We start from the raw sequence: 13,018 nt of genomic DNA on the forward strand, positions 1-13,018 counted from the left end.
ATGGGCCTTGGATGATTACTTGGTTTTGGGCCTTTTTGGTTGTAGGTTTGGGCCTTAGTCTTGGACCAAACTAGGTAAAGGGTAAAATGGTCTTTTTACCCTAAGTATGGATTGATAGTTATAGATTGGAATCCAATTGCTAATTGGGTGTTATTTGATATTGATAGCTCGGGGATTTGTCTGACCAGCACCCAAGGATTTATTAATGTGATTCAGCAGTGCAAGGTGAGTTTCTTCACCATGTTTTGCAAGTCGAAAGCACCAATGCCGACCCTTGATTTGTTATGTTAGAATACTCGTTGTCTAGGCGAGGCCTGATAGTTATTCTCTATGCGATTACATGTTATGCTAATATGAACTGTATGTGGGCAGGGCCCGTTATACTTCTTGGGCAGGGCCCGTTATGCGAGTTAGGGCAGGGTTCCTTATACCCAGTGGGTCGGGCCCATTATGCGAGTTAGGGTGGGGCCCGTTACACTCATTTGGACGGCGCACGTTATGTGTTATATATATGTATGGTATGTGGTATATTGGTGAACTCACTAAGCTTTGTGCTTACGGTTTTCATTTTATGGTTCAGGTACTTCCAGTTCCATAGGGAAGTGCTCAGGATGATTGCAGGGTACACACCACAGCGTTCCGTATTTACTTGATTTACTCTGATTTGTCATGATGATTGATACATTTGTTTATCTGGATTTGTATGAATGTTTTGGGATACTGGTTTTATTAATATTAAAAATGAAATTTTTGGGTCTTATTTTTGGGACATTTCAGAATCCCTTAGGCTTCCAGAAACCCTCCAAGCCTAATGGAGGATTCTTGATTGCCTCTTGCTCAACTATTGAACAATTGAACTTTAGTTCTTTCACTTGTAATTAATTTCTTTAATCCCAAAATTAATTCCAATTAATTTTTGATTAAATATTAATTAAATATTACTATATAAATGCTTGGTTCGTAGTGCATTCCGATTTAGACCCTGAGGGGGTGTATTGTTTGAAATTCGGTCCTTGGGGTTAGTACATGGGGCGTACCATTGGGTACACTTAGCGTACTAGATGAGAAGCTAGTATGTGGGGCGTACCACATGGTACACTTAGCATACTAACTGAGAGATTTGATCCTGGGACCAAAGCCTTGTACGCTAGGCGTACGAGGGGTACGTTGGACGTACGATGGTTTTGAGGAAACTATAATTGTATGGTGTTGCACCATATATATAAGCTCCTTAAGTCCCTAGATATGGCCTCTCTATCATCCTCTATTTTCATAAAACCCTAATCTCGAACCCTAATAGCATCTTTGAGTTTTTTGAGCCGTGGTCTTGATTTTGGTGGTTTGTACTCCATGAAGTGTTAGAAGAAGAAGTTGGAAGACTTATCCATTGAGAGGAAGCCTAGAGATCCAGATTTAGCTCCATTTTTGGTGGCTTTTAAGGTATAAAGTTCATAACTTGATCTTTGTATGCTTAGATCTTTTCATTTTATGGTTTTATGCTTCTTTGTCCCTTTTTGGTTGGTCTTGATGGGTTAAGGCCGTTTTAGAATCTTAATCTTGTAGATCTGGATGTTTGGAGAGTTCCTCAAGATTAAAGGTGCAAAATTTATGGTTTTTATGGTCTCATGCATGCATTAAGTCATTTATTAAGCTCTTTTGAGCTCTAAGAGCCTGATTAAGCCATGCATGCACGTAAAGTTGGCAACTTTCAGTGATAAACCAACTTAAGGAAGTCAGATCTGAGTTTGGACTTAGGTCTTAATCGATTAAGATCTGGAAAACTTAAGGTTGGTCAAAATGGGGGACTATGTTGGGCGTACAAGCGGTTACACTTAGCGTACAAGCCCTAAAGTAAGTATGTTGCGCGTACGAGCTGAGTATGCCCCACGTACTGAACATTGGACATCGGATATGAGGGCTTCTCGATGTTGAGCTAGGTTGGGATTGTGATGTATTGGGCCTTGTTGGGCCATTAGGATTCTCTTGTTGGGTTGTTGGAATTTTATTGGACTCTGTGGTTGTAGGCCCATGAAAGGGATTTGGGCCCAATTTGGAAAATTTAGCCATATTCGGCTTTGAGTGATTATTATGGATTTTGGTAGTTTGGTCAATTGGATTGGGCCTAGTTATGAAAGGTAAAAATGTATTTTAACTGAGTTTGGGCTCTCAGTGTAATTCAGGATTCGATTAGTGATTAAATGCTTATTTTGTGATTGATAACGCGGGAATTTTAGCAGGCCAACAGTTAGAGATTCTTCCTATGAGATTCGGCGGTGCGAGGTGAGTTTCCTCACCGTGTCTAGCAGGTCGAAAGCACCAATGGCGGACCATGATTTTGCTATGATAGGATTCTAGATGTATTTGACTCTTGCATGGGTTATGTATTTGTATGCTTACCGGGCAGGGCCCGATGACCAGTTTCTATGCTATGTATCTTTGTGATTATTGCACATGTTACGTGTTTATATGTTTATATGTATGTTAGGCGGGGCCCAGTATGGCAAGATCGGGTTGTAATATACCCCAGGGCAGGGCCTATTATGGCATCTTGGGTTGAAATATACCCCAGAGTTGGGCCCACTATCGTATGATCGAGTTGAAATATACCCTATGCGAGGCCACATGGTGGGGCCCATACTTGCTTATTGGGTTGGATTATACCCCAGGACTAGGCCTAGTTGTATGTTGATATGTGGTATTTTGGGGAACTCACTAAGCTTTGTGATTACGGTTTTCAATTTATGTTTCAGGTACTTCTGTTTTCAAAAGGAAGAGGCCAGGATGATTGCAGAGCACACACCACTCGATCCCGCATTCTGTGATTTACTTGGATAATGATGATGTATTGATAAAACTTTGATTACTCTGGTTTTATGAAAATAACATGATTCACTATTTTAGTATCAGAGCCTTGGTTTTAAGGATTCAAGTTGTGACAACGGTCAATTTTGGTCAAATAAAGTCAACCAGGTCAACTCAACTCGAATTAGAATTTTAAGGAGAAATGTGATATTCCCTAATGTTTCTAATGTACTATTGACAAGATATAATACAAAGTACCTCTCTGGTTGTCAGTTATCGAATATAAACCCTAAATAGGGTTAGTAACGTAACAACTCGATAATTCAATTGTATATTAGTTGGGTATAAATAATATTCATAAAACAATGTACTGGAGTTCATAAACCTTACACTACATGACAAATTCATAACAAAGGTTACATATAGAAATTTTTGGTGATTCGTCACCAAATGCGACAGATTCTATACCCGGCCTAAACACTTAAACGTTAACGAAAAGAATTTGGATTTATCCTAACAATCATGTAATGTGTTATTATTTTTTATGATAATGATTTTTATAATAATTTGAGTTTAAGTGATTCAAATTTAGTAAATATACATCATTTTTATCACACTTTTTACAAAAATCACAAACTTTTATAAAATTACCCATTCTTGTATAAAAATAAACCCACTCTTTTATAAAAATAAAAGTGACAAATTTTGTCTCATATGGTGACGACATACTTTATTAAATAATATTATATTATATTAAATTCAACCCCAACCCTACTCCCCCCATACGCACCCTCCCATCCCACTTTAAACTTATGACCACCCCTCCCCCTTCTTACTTCATCTTCATCATTTTCTTCATCTCTTCTTCAAGAACAATTCAATTCTCTCAAGGTTAATTCTCCATCAGTTGGTTCTTGATCTTTTGGTAAGTTTTTCCTTACTTATCTAGTGATTCTACACATATATATACTAGTTTTGTTACAAATACACACATTAATATATGTTAATATTCATAGGGTAATTCAACCTTCAAGTGTTCTTAGCTTGAAAACCTTCATCTTCACCTCTTTACCCACCAAGAAACACACTCAAGGTGAGTTCATACCCCTCATTTTCATTTTTATCCAAGTTCTAGCAAAAATAGTTTCAACCAAGTTATTACATCATTTTTGTTGGATACAAATCAAAATATGTTATTTTGGACATGTGTTATAAAACTAGCTTAAAACACGAATGATTTGGTCTTACAAAAAGAAAACCTAAAAACCCACCATTTTTATGTAAAAGTAGGGTTTTTCTAGCGAAAATGGTCATGACTAGGTTATGGTACCATTTTTGTGAGATTTGACCTAAAATGTGTTATTTTAAACATATAAGGTTAGATTGACGTGATATCCACAAAAAGGTAAAAAAAAAAAAAAATCTTACCAAATTTATAACTCAAATTTTTACCATTTGGTGATGTAAAAAGGGCCAAAACTAGCAAATTGGTTTCACCATACTAAATGTTCATATAATTGTGTTAGATGCAAATTATATGTTATTTTCGAACATATAAACAAGTTAACTTATATATATATATATATATATATATATATATATATATATATATATATATATATATATATATATATATATGAGTATATATGGGCACAACAAAACATCTATAATAAACTATAATAGGGATAGCTTATGGGTCACTGACACTATTTTACTGTTTTGATACAATTCGACTAATTATATAAAAGTATAATTATTTATACACTATGTAAATACTATGGAAAGGAAATATTTACATGTACAAAAGTTTTCATTACACTATACGTAAACTTGTTGAAAATATTATGTGAGACACAGTCTTCACCTTACCTACCAGAGTACACACTAAAGTCCAGAATTATAACCAGAATCTCGGTAAGAGAGCATGGCACTTGTGTATAGATCTATATGGGACTGACAATCCCGCACCTAAGCTGCTAGCTACAGCTAGAACGGCAGGTCTGTGGTGACAAATTTCTAACATTCTGACGCCTGAAAAACTTTATAGCTGGCCAACTTCGGTTTTAGCATGGTTGTAATAACTCACATGGGGAATCAACAATACATTTAGTTTACGGGGTAACATGCTTTCAAATGCTTTTATATAAGAATAAAACTTCATAATAATATTTTAAGTGTAGAAATACTTAAACATTTTTGGTCTTAGGGTTTTTAAGACTACAAGTCATTTTTAAGAAAATATTGAATTTTCTGGCAACGTACACTATCATTTGACAAGGAAAAAGTTATAGATTTTTCACATACAAAACTCTTATGAACTCACCAACTTAATTGTTGAGACTTTTCAAAACTACTTGTATTCTCAGGAAACCGTTAAACAGGTGACCACAAGGCTTTTGAGAATGGGATGTTACGGCGTCATATTATTCATTTTTGTCATCATAATGTAATTGGTTTGAAACATACAATACATGGTAACAATGTAACATTTTCAATTATAATTATGATGGTTGTGTTTGCTTTGATCACTATTGTACATTATGTTGTGATACTGTTCATGAAAATCACCCACCCCAGATGTTTCTGCCATCCTGGTTTGGGGGTGTGACACGAGAATACTCTAGAGTGTGATTGAACTCAAACTAAGGAGTTGGTAATATTTCTTAAAAAGAAAACAGTTTTGAAAGAGATTTTTGTAAAAGGAAATAAATTTCAAAAAGGATTTTTGTAAAGACAAAGGGGTGTGATGCACGCAATCGGCCGAGCTCAAGTAAGTGATTCTTAAGAGTACCCATACATGTTTTTATGACTATATGTTATGGGAATTGCATGTTTGGATAAGGATAGGGATAGTTTCAGGAATTACATGATAGATTAGCCTGATATATGATGCCTTTTAGCCTAGGGAGCATTGGATGTTATGATATATTAGGAATATGTATTCGTATCAGTAATTACTAAGTGTATGCTTTAAAAATTGTATAGGGTTAGGATCATATAGCCATAGAATGATTGATTTGGCCTTATTTCCTGTTCCTCGTTAGGTTGTGGTCCTAGGGTAGAGTCTTTTATTAGACAGTCTATTTGATCCTATATTATGTATAATTTGCATGAATAAGGCAACTGTCAGTGAGATTGGAAGTTACTTGCTTGAGTTATGGTATGTGAGATTGGAATGTTACTTCATGAATGATACGTGCTTTGTGCTTTGTGGAGCTCTTAAGTAATGTGATTTACCTACTAAGTGAATATATTAAGTCACATGTGACAAAGGTTGAATAATCTCATAGTGATTGATTTGATCCTATTACGCAGCTCTCATTTAATTCCAACCGTTTTAGGGATGAGTCTGTTATTTGAAGGATTATCTAAGCTTGGTTGCATGTGATTGTATTCATGAGGTAGGTAACTGACGTTATGGGAATTTCTTTAGCAGTTGATGGCAGGGTTAGGTCGGGAACCTAGGAAAGCCTAGGTAGTGCTTAAGTGGGTTTAGTTGTGTTGTTTGGCGATCATGTGGAGTATCAGTTTGAGAAGGTGACTTTGAGGATTTGGGATGATTCTTGAGGAAAGTATGGATAGGTGTGGAAGATAGTATTGGGCACGTACTACTGAAAGCACAGGATCCATACTCGAATTAGGGAAAGTTTCGAAGAATCTAGGAAGCCTATGGGAGGAGGATTCTTGGGAGTGTTCTGATCATTTGTGTGTTGTTTTTCAGAAGGATGATGAGCTCTCGGGAAGGAGGTTTGGGTTCGAATTCAGGCTCAGTACATGTGTTGAGCCGATCGAGGAGCACATGTAAGAGTTCAACTCGTCAGAGATTACCCACGGTATTTTGGAATGGACTCCTGTCATCTTTGGTTCAGTCAAGGAAGAAATTTTGGAGCTCTTGGATGTTCGTCTCGGGGCATTTCAGGCCAAGATTATAGCGGGGCAGTTAGCTCATCTGGAGCACAAAGCTTGTGGAGCCCTAGAATCCTTCATGAAGGAGGAACCTATTGCTAGTTCTTGTGATTTGGGATCAGAGGTGGGTTATGCACCATGTTACCAGGGGGGTCGATCCCATGATTGGATTGCCTCTGAGGTTTTGCGAGATTTATGCAAGGAGTTACCTGACATTATTAGGCGTGTCGTTGATAGATTGTTCGTTGGGTTCGGGGGTCGGACCTTGGCTGTTATGATGGATGATGGGAAGGTTGGGGTAACCCAGGAGCATGATATTGATTTAGAGCACCTGGGAAAGAGAGATCCAAAGAATCTGCAGGCAATTGAGGGTCCTGTGAAGAGACCCAAGACTACAGATCAGTGTTTGAGGGACCAGCAGGGACGGTGTCAGTGCAGCACGTGTGGGAAGATTCCCGATGAGGTTTGTCATTTTAGAGGCATGCGCTACTACAAGTGTGGAAGGGTTGGCAATGTCAGTCGAGACTTTCCTCAGGGGGCAAGCCCTTTATGTTTTCACTGCAACCAACTAGGCCACAAGAAGGCCGATTGTCCGATGTTCAAGTGTGGAGCAGTGAGCGTACCTAATCCGGTTACTTTGAGGATCTTTGATGGTCGTGAGGGTAGGGCTGGAGCCCCTGCTGTGAGGAGTCGAGTATGGCAGTGTCTGTCAAAGGAGACCAGGGTCCCATCAGGTGCTATTGCAGGTATGTTATATTTTACTTCCTTGTTGATTACTATCATAATTTATACTGTTTCGGAATTTTTGTATTGGTTTGGGTAAGCACTATCTCTGGTTTGGTTCTCTATTGTTGTCTGAGTTTTATTCTGGAGAATTGTTATATGCCTTTTTGCATGCCAAGAGTCATTAGTGTGTCGTATCTTGTTGAGCGGATTTCAGTTTGTACAGTTGTTGTTTTGATTCGTTGGTGGGGTCAATTATAGGGCATCGTTTGGAAGGTTTATGGTTCGATTAGGTAGTTAAATCTCCAATGAAGTTAGATTTCAGTCGTGTTAACATTTGTTCTAGTATGATCGACAGTTGTCCATTGAAGAACCTTTGGGTTCAATCAGTACCGTTGCTATGGAAAGATCGGTAGCCAGAAGATGGTGGTGGCAGTCGCATGAGTTGTTTGGTTGTTGGAAATGCCAGGGGAGTTTTATTATTGAAAGGATTGTAAATGGTTAGAATTAAGGTATTCTTTTGAGGAAAGGAGGTTGGGGTGAAGATTCTTCAGTTCAAAGCAACGGTTATGGCCTTTATCACTAGCAGAAAGGACTAAATGATTTGGTACGGTATCATGGGAGGTGATTGGAGTTATCGGACTTGCTATGATTTCGGGGAAGCATTCTTTCAAATTTACAGAGTTGGAAGACCATCGAGATCGACTAGTAATGGAACGCTAGTATTGGTAAGTGCAGGTCATAGTCGGTTCATGTATATGAATATAAGATGGGTTAGGAATCCATTGAATTTTGTGGATGAAAGAGCTTCGATGAATCCAAGTGGGGAAGAATCGATCAAAATTTCCGGGAGTGGGATCGGGTGTGGAACTAGAGCAAGTTGCACATCCCATTCAGGAGGAGAGATGACCTAAGTGGCCTTCTGGATTGAAGTTGTGTAAGTTGGGAGTTCAGGAAACTTCTAACAGCTAGTTGGCATCTTCTTTATAGCAAGATTGTGGATGGATCCAGGTTGAGGGTTGTGTTAGATCCTCGCTTCCTGTTCTTTTTTGATGAAGGACTTGGGGTTCGAAGCATGACCCAAACACCTGATTGGAATTCAATCAGATGCGGGTCCGACTTAGAATAATTGGGGATGTGATGGTTCGAATGTGGTAAGACCATGGGCGGTAACAACGGTTGGTTAGAAGTCTTATAAGACAGTGATGGGATCATAGCATTCACTAGTTTGAGGTAGACTATCGTTGAGGTGGGCATGAGTATAAAGGAGGATTAGTTTGTGCCTTGGGCAAGACGGACAGGATTGGCGGAGAGCATTTCTCCATTCTACAAGGTGGACCATTGAGGAGGTGGGGTCACGCCTATGTAGCTCTTGATGGGTGGGACCTATGGCCATTGCCCACTCCGTGGTGTAGATTGGGTGGGACCCATGGGCGAGCCACATATGTATATGGAAATGCAGTTTGTACATGATAGACACCGTTGGGTCGAGGTATTGGATCTTGGTTAATAGGATTGAGTATATGGTTAGTGAATGACGTAAAGGGATGCTTAGGCTAGGATAGCCTTGTCTTTTGGACTCTTGGGAACTAGGTGGCTGGACCTGGTAGATTCAGTGATGGTTTGGGAATCTTCATATGCCGGTTTAGCAAGGGGTTGTTGTGAATCAGAAGATTTCGAATGAAATGCAAGTGTAGATCCTTAGATCTTGGGTTATGAGTTATGTACCGAGTTGGTTTTTAGTGAGAACTCACATTGGGAATCGCAAGTGCTTATGTGCGAAGTCTTCATTTTAGTAGGATATGATTTAAGGAATTTTTATGCCAAGGGTATCAGTTGAAGGGTTCAGGGTTAAAGGATGTTTTTAGTTTTGATGGTAAATCAGGCTCTTGTGATTGTGTTTTGGATTGGTTCTACCTATGTGGAGGTCAGGAAAGTATGGAATTTCGGGATCTTTGCAACTGTGTGTTGGTTCGGCACTTAAAGGAAGCAGTGTCTGGTTCAGCACTAGAAGGTTTATCTCCCAGTTTGTCTCACGTTGTTCATTATATTCATGGAATTGTTATTATTAGGATGAGCCTTTTCTCGAAGGAATATCTAATGACTTTGGTCAAATTAAAGGTTTTTGACTACAATGTATGCTCTGTGATTTTGTTTTCTAGTGGGAACCTTAGGTAATCAGAAGTTGAGTAGTCAGATTAGGAGATAATTGGAATGTAATTAGCAATGGTTCGGAATGGATAGTCTATCAGGGAGTCAGACCAATTCGAGACTTCAGATTTTAGGTTGAGTACATGTGATTATTCTGCATTGGATTGTTTTATGTTGAGAAAGGATTCGTTCTTCATCGGGTTTGGAGAGCCCAACTAGGGATGGATCAGTTGCCTTCGGGTAGGTGCATTGGTAGCACCGCAAGCGTTCAAAGTGGACTTGGGAGCTGGAAGATGAGATGAGGGAGTGTTGTCCGGAGTTATTTGGGATGTCGGACTTCGAGGACGGAGTATGATTCAAGCGGATCTTACCATTGAGTACGCTTAGCATACCACCTGAGAAGCTAGTATGCAGGGCGTACCACATGGTATGCTTAGCATACTAAGCGGGAGATTTGATCGCGGGACCGAAGCCTTGTACGCTGGGCGTACAAGCAGTTTGAGGAAACCCTAATTTTAGGGTGTTGCACCCTATATAAGCTCCTTAAGTCCCTTGGGTTGGCCTCTTTATCAACCTCGATTGTCCTAAAACCCTAATCTCGAACCCTAATAGCATCTTTGAGTGTTTTTGTGCCCTGGTCTTGATTTTGGTACTCCTTAAAGTCTTAGAAGAAGTTGGAAGACTCATTCATTGGAAGGAAGCCTAGAGATCCAGATTTAGCTCCATCTTATGGTTTTATGCTTCTTTGTCCCTTTTTGGTTGGTCTTGATGGGTTAAGGACATTTTAGAAGCTAAATCTTTTAGATCTAGATGTTTGGATAGTTCCTCAAGCCTAAAGGTGCAACCTTTATGGTGTTTATGGTCTCATTCATGCATTAAGTCATTTATTAAGCTTTTTTGAGCTCTAAGAGCCTCATTAAGCCATGCATGCATGTAAAGTTGGCAACTTTACATGATAAACCATCTTAAGGAAGTCATATATGAGTTCAGACTTAGGTCTTAATCGATTAAGAGCTGGAAAAGTGAGGGTTGGCCAAAATGGGGGGCTACGTTAGGCGTACAAGCAGGTATGCTTAGCGTACAACCCCTAAAGCGAGTACGCTACGCGTACTCAGCAGTGGACTTCTGGCATGAGGGCTTATCGGTGTTGGGCTAAGTTGGGTTTATGATGTCTTGGGCCTTGTTGGGCCATCATGATTCTCTTGTTAGGTTGTTGGAATTTTATTGGACTCCTTGGTTGTAGTCCCATGAAAGGGATTTGGGCCCAATTTTCATGTTGGGATAGGTTGGGTTTATGATGTCTTGGCCCTTGTTGGGCCATCATGATTCTCTTGTTAGCTTGTTGGAATTTTATTGGGCTCCTTGGTTGTAGTCCCATGAAAGGGATTTGGGCCCAATTTGGAAAATTGGGCCTTCTTGGGCTATGAGTGATTATTAAGGAATTCGGGCCTTTGGTCAATTAGATTGGGCCATGCTACGGAAAGGATTAAAAGGTCTTTTACCCTAGTTTGGACTATCAATGTAAGTCAGGATCCGTTTATTGATTGGATGATTATTTTGTGAATGATAGCGAGGGGATTTTAGCGGGCCAGCGGTCAGAGATTCTTTCTGTGAGATTCAACAGTGTGAGGTGAGTTTCCTCGCCATTTCTAGCAGGTCGAAGGCACCAATGCCGGCCCATGATTTTGTTATGATAGGATGCTAGATGTCTGTGTGACTCTTGCATGGGTTATATACTCCTATGCTTACCGGGTAGGGCCCGATGACCATTTTGTATGCTATGTATCTTTATGATTATTGTATGTGTTATGTGTTTATATGTATGTTGGACAGGGCCCGGTATGGCATGATCAGGTTGAAAAATACCACAGGGCGGGGCCCATTATGGCATGTCGAGTTGAAATATACCCAAAGGCGGGGGCCACTTTCGTATGATCGGGTTAAAATATACCCAGGGCAGGGCCCATACTTGCTTATAGGGTTGGAATATACCCCAGGGCTAGGCCCAGTTGTATGTTGGTATGTGGTATTTTGGGGAACTCACTAAGCTTTGTGGTTACAGTTTTCTGTTTATGTTGCAGGTACTTCTGTTTTCAAAGGGAAGAGCCCCAGATGATTGCAGAGCACACACCACTCGATTCTGCATTCTGTGATTTACTCTAATAATGATGATGTATTGATAAAACTTTGATTACCCTGGTTTTATAAAAATATGATTTACTATGACATCCCCAAAATCTCGGCCAGAAAAGACCGATTTTCATTTATGCTTTTAAATAATTTCAGAGTAAATCCTTTTTGATTTGAAAGAGTTGCGGAATTTGTTCCCAAAACAAAACATGATAAAATAATATTTATCAAAGTATTTCATCAAGAGATGCATTTTCATTATATAATCAAAACTCGGGATGTCATGTTCCGATACAGACCATAAAGCATAAACGATAACATTACAAGTCATTCAACAAATATATACATATACAGACTTGTAAACAAAACAACAAGATGATCCATCCATCTTACGCCCTTGCGCCACTACCTGTAATACAAATAAAACTGAGTGGGTCAGGCTTGGGAGCCTGGTGAGCATATAGGGTTTTCAACCCACAATAAATAAGTTATATTTAATTTCACCAACCAATCACTATCCCGATTACCCATTCCCGTTATCCTCACTTTACGTCCCTAAAATAACATCTATCTCAAGGGACCTAATCTAGGATTTTCATCGGGACGGACATCACTGCTAAGGGGTTTCCTCAACAATAGATATCCTAAAGGCAACCATGAGGGGGATAGAGTACACCGGTGAACACATCGTTCACAACACCTACAGGTTATTAACCTGCTAGCGTTCCACTGGACTGTCTAGAAGGAGTCCATGGTCGTTATCCATACTCCGCTGAATAACTAGATCAACAACAACAACATCGAGGCCTCTCATCTGTTTATTACACACCAACTATCTACCCATGTTCTACCCAACATATTAGTAGATAAGAATATATATTTTCATACATAGTTTAAAACCTGTATATCATTTTCATTCAATATATATTCCACATAACACATGAGGCATACCACATAACACGTATTTCATAGAAAGCAATTCAGATCTATGAGATGGAATAAAGTGCATATCCATTCACGCATACAACCATAAAATATACACATAACAAGTATATCGCATATAATACTTCATAGTTACTTGTTAGAAGAAAGTAACCGCACCCTTACACATATAAACCACCATTTACTTAATACATTCGAACCATACTTGTATTATTATCGTGTTTATGAAAGGTAGTATACACTCACTTGATCAGAAGACGATCGGACAGCACTACGACTTACAGAAGTAGTAATCCACAGCAGATCTGGAAGATCTCCACAAAAATCGAACTTCTCGCGGGCAGAGCTTCGACTCGGGAACCGC

This window comes from Lactuca sativa, chromosome 3 (assembly GCF_002870075.4).
Source record: "Lactuca sativa cultivar Salinas chromosome 3, Lsat_Salinas_v11, whole genome shotgun sequence".
Taxonomy (NCBI): Eukaryota; Viridiplantae; Streptophyta; class Magnoliopsida; order Asterales; family Asteraceae; genus Lactuca; species Lactuca sativa.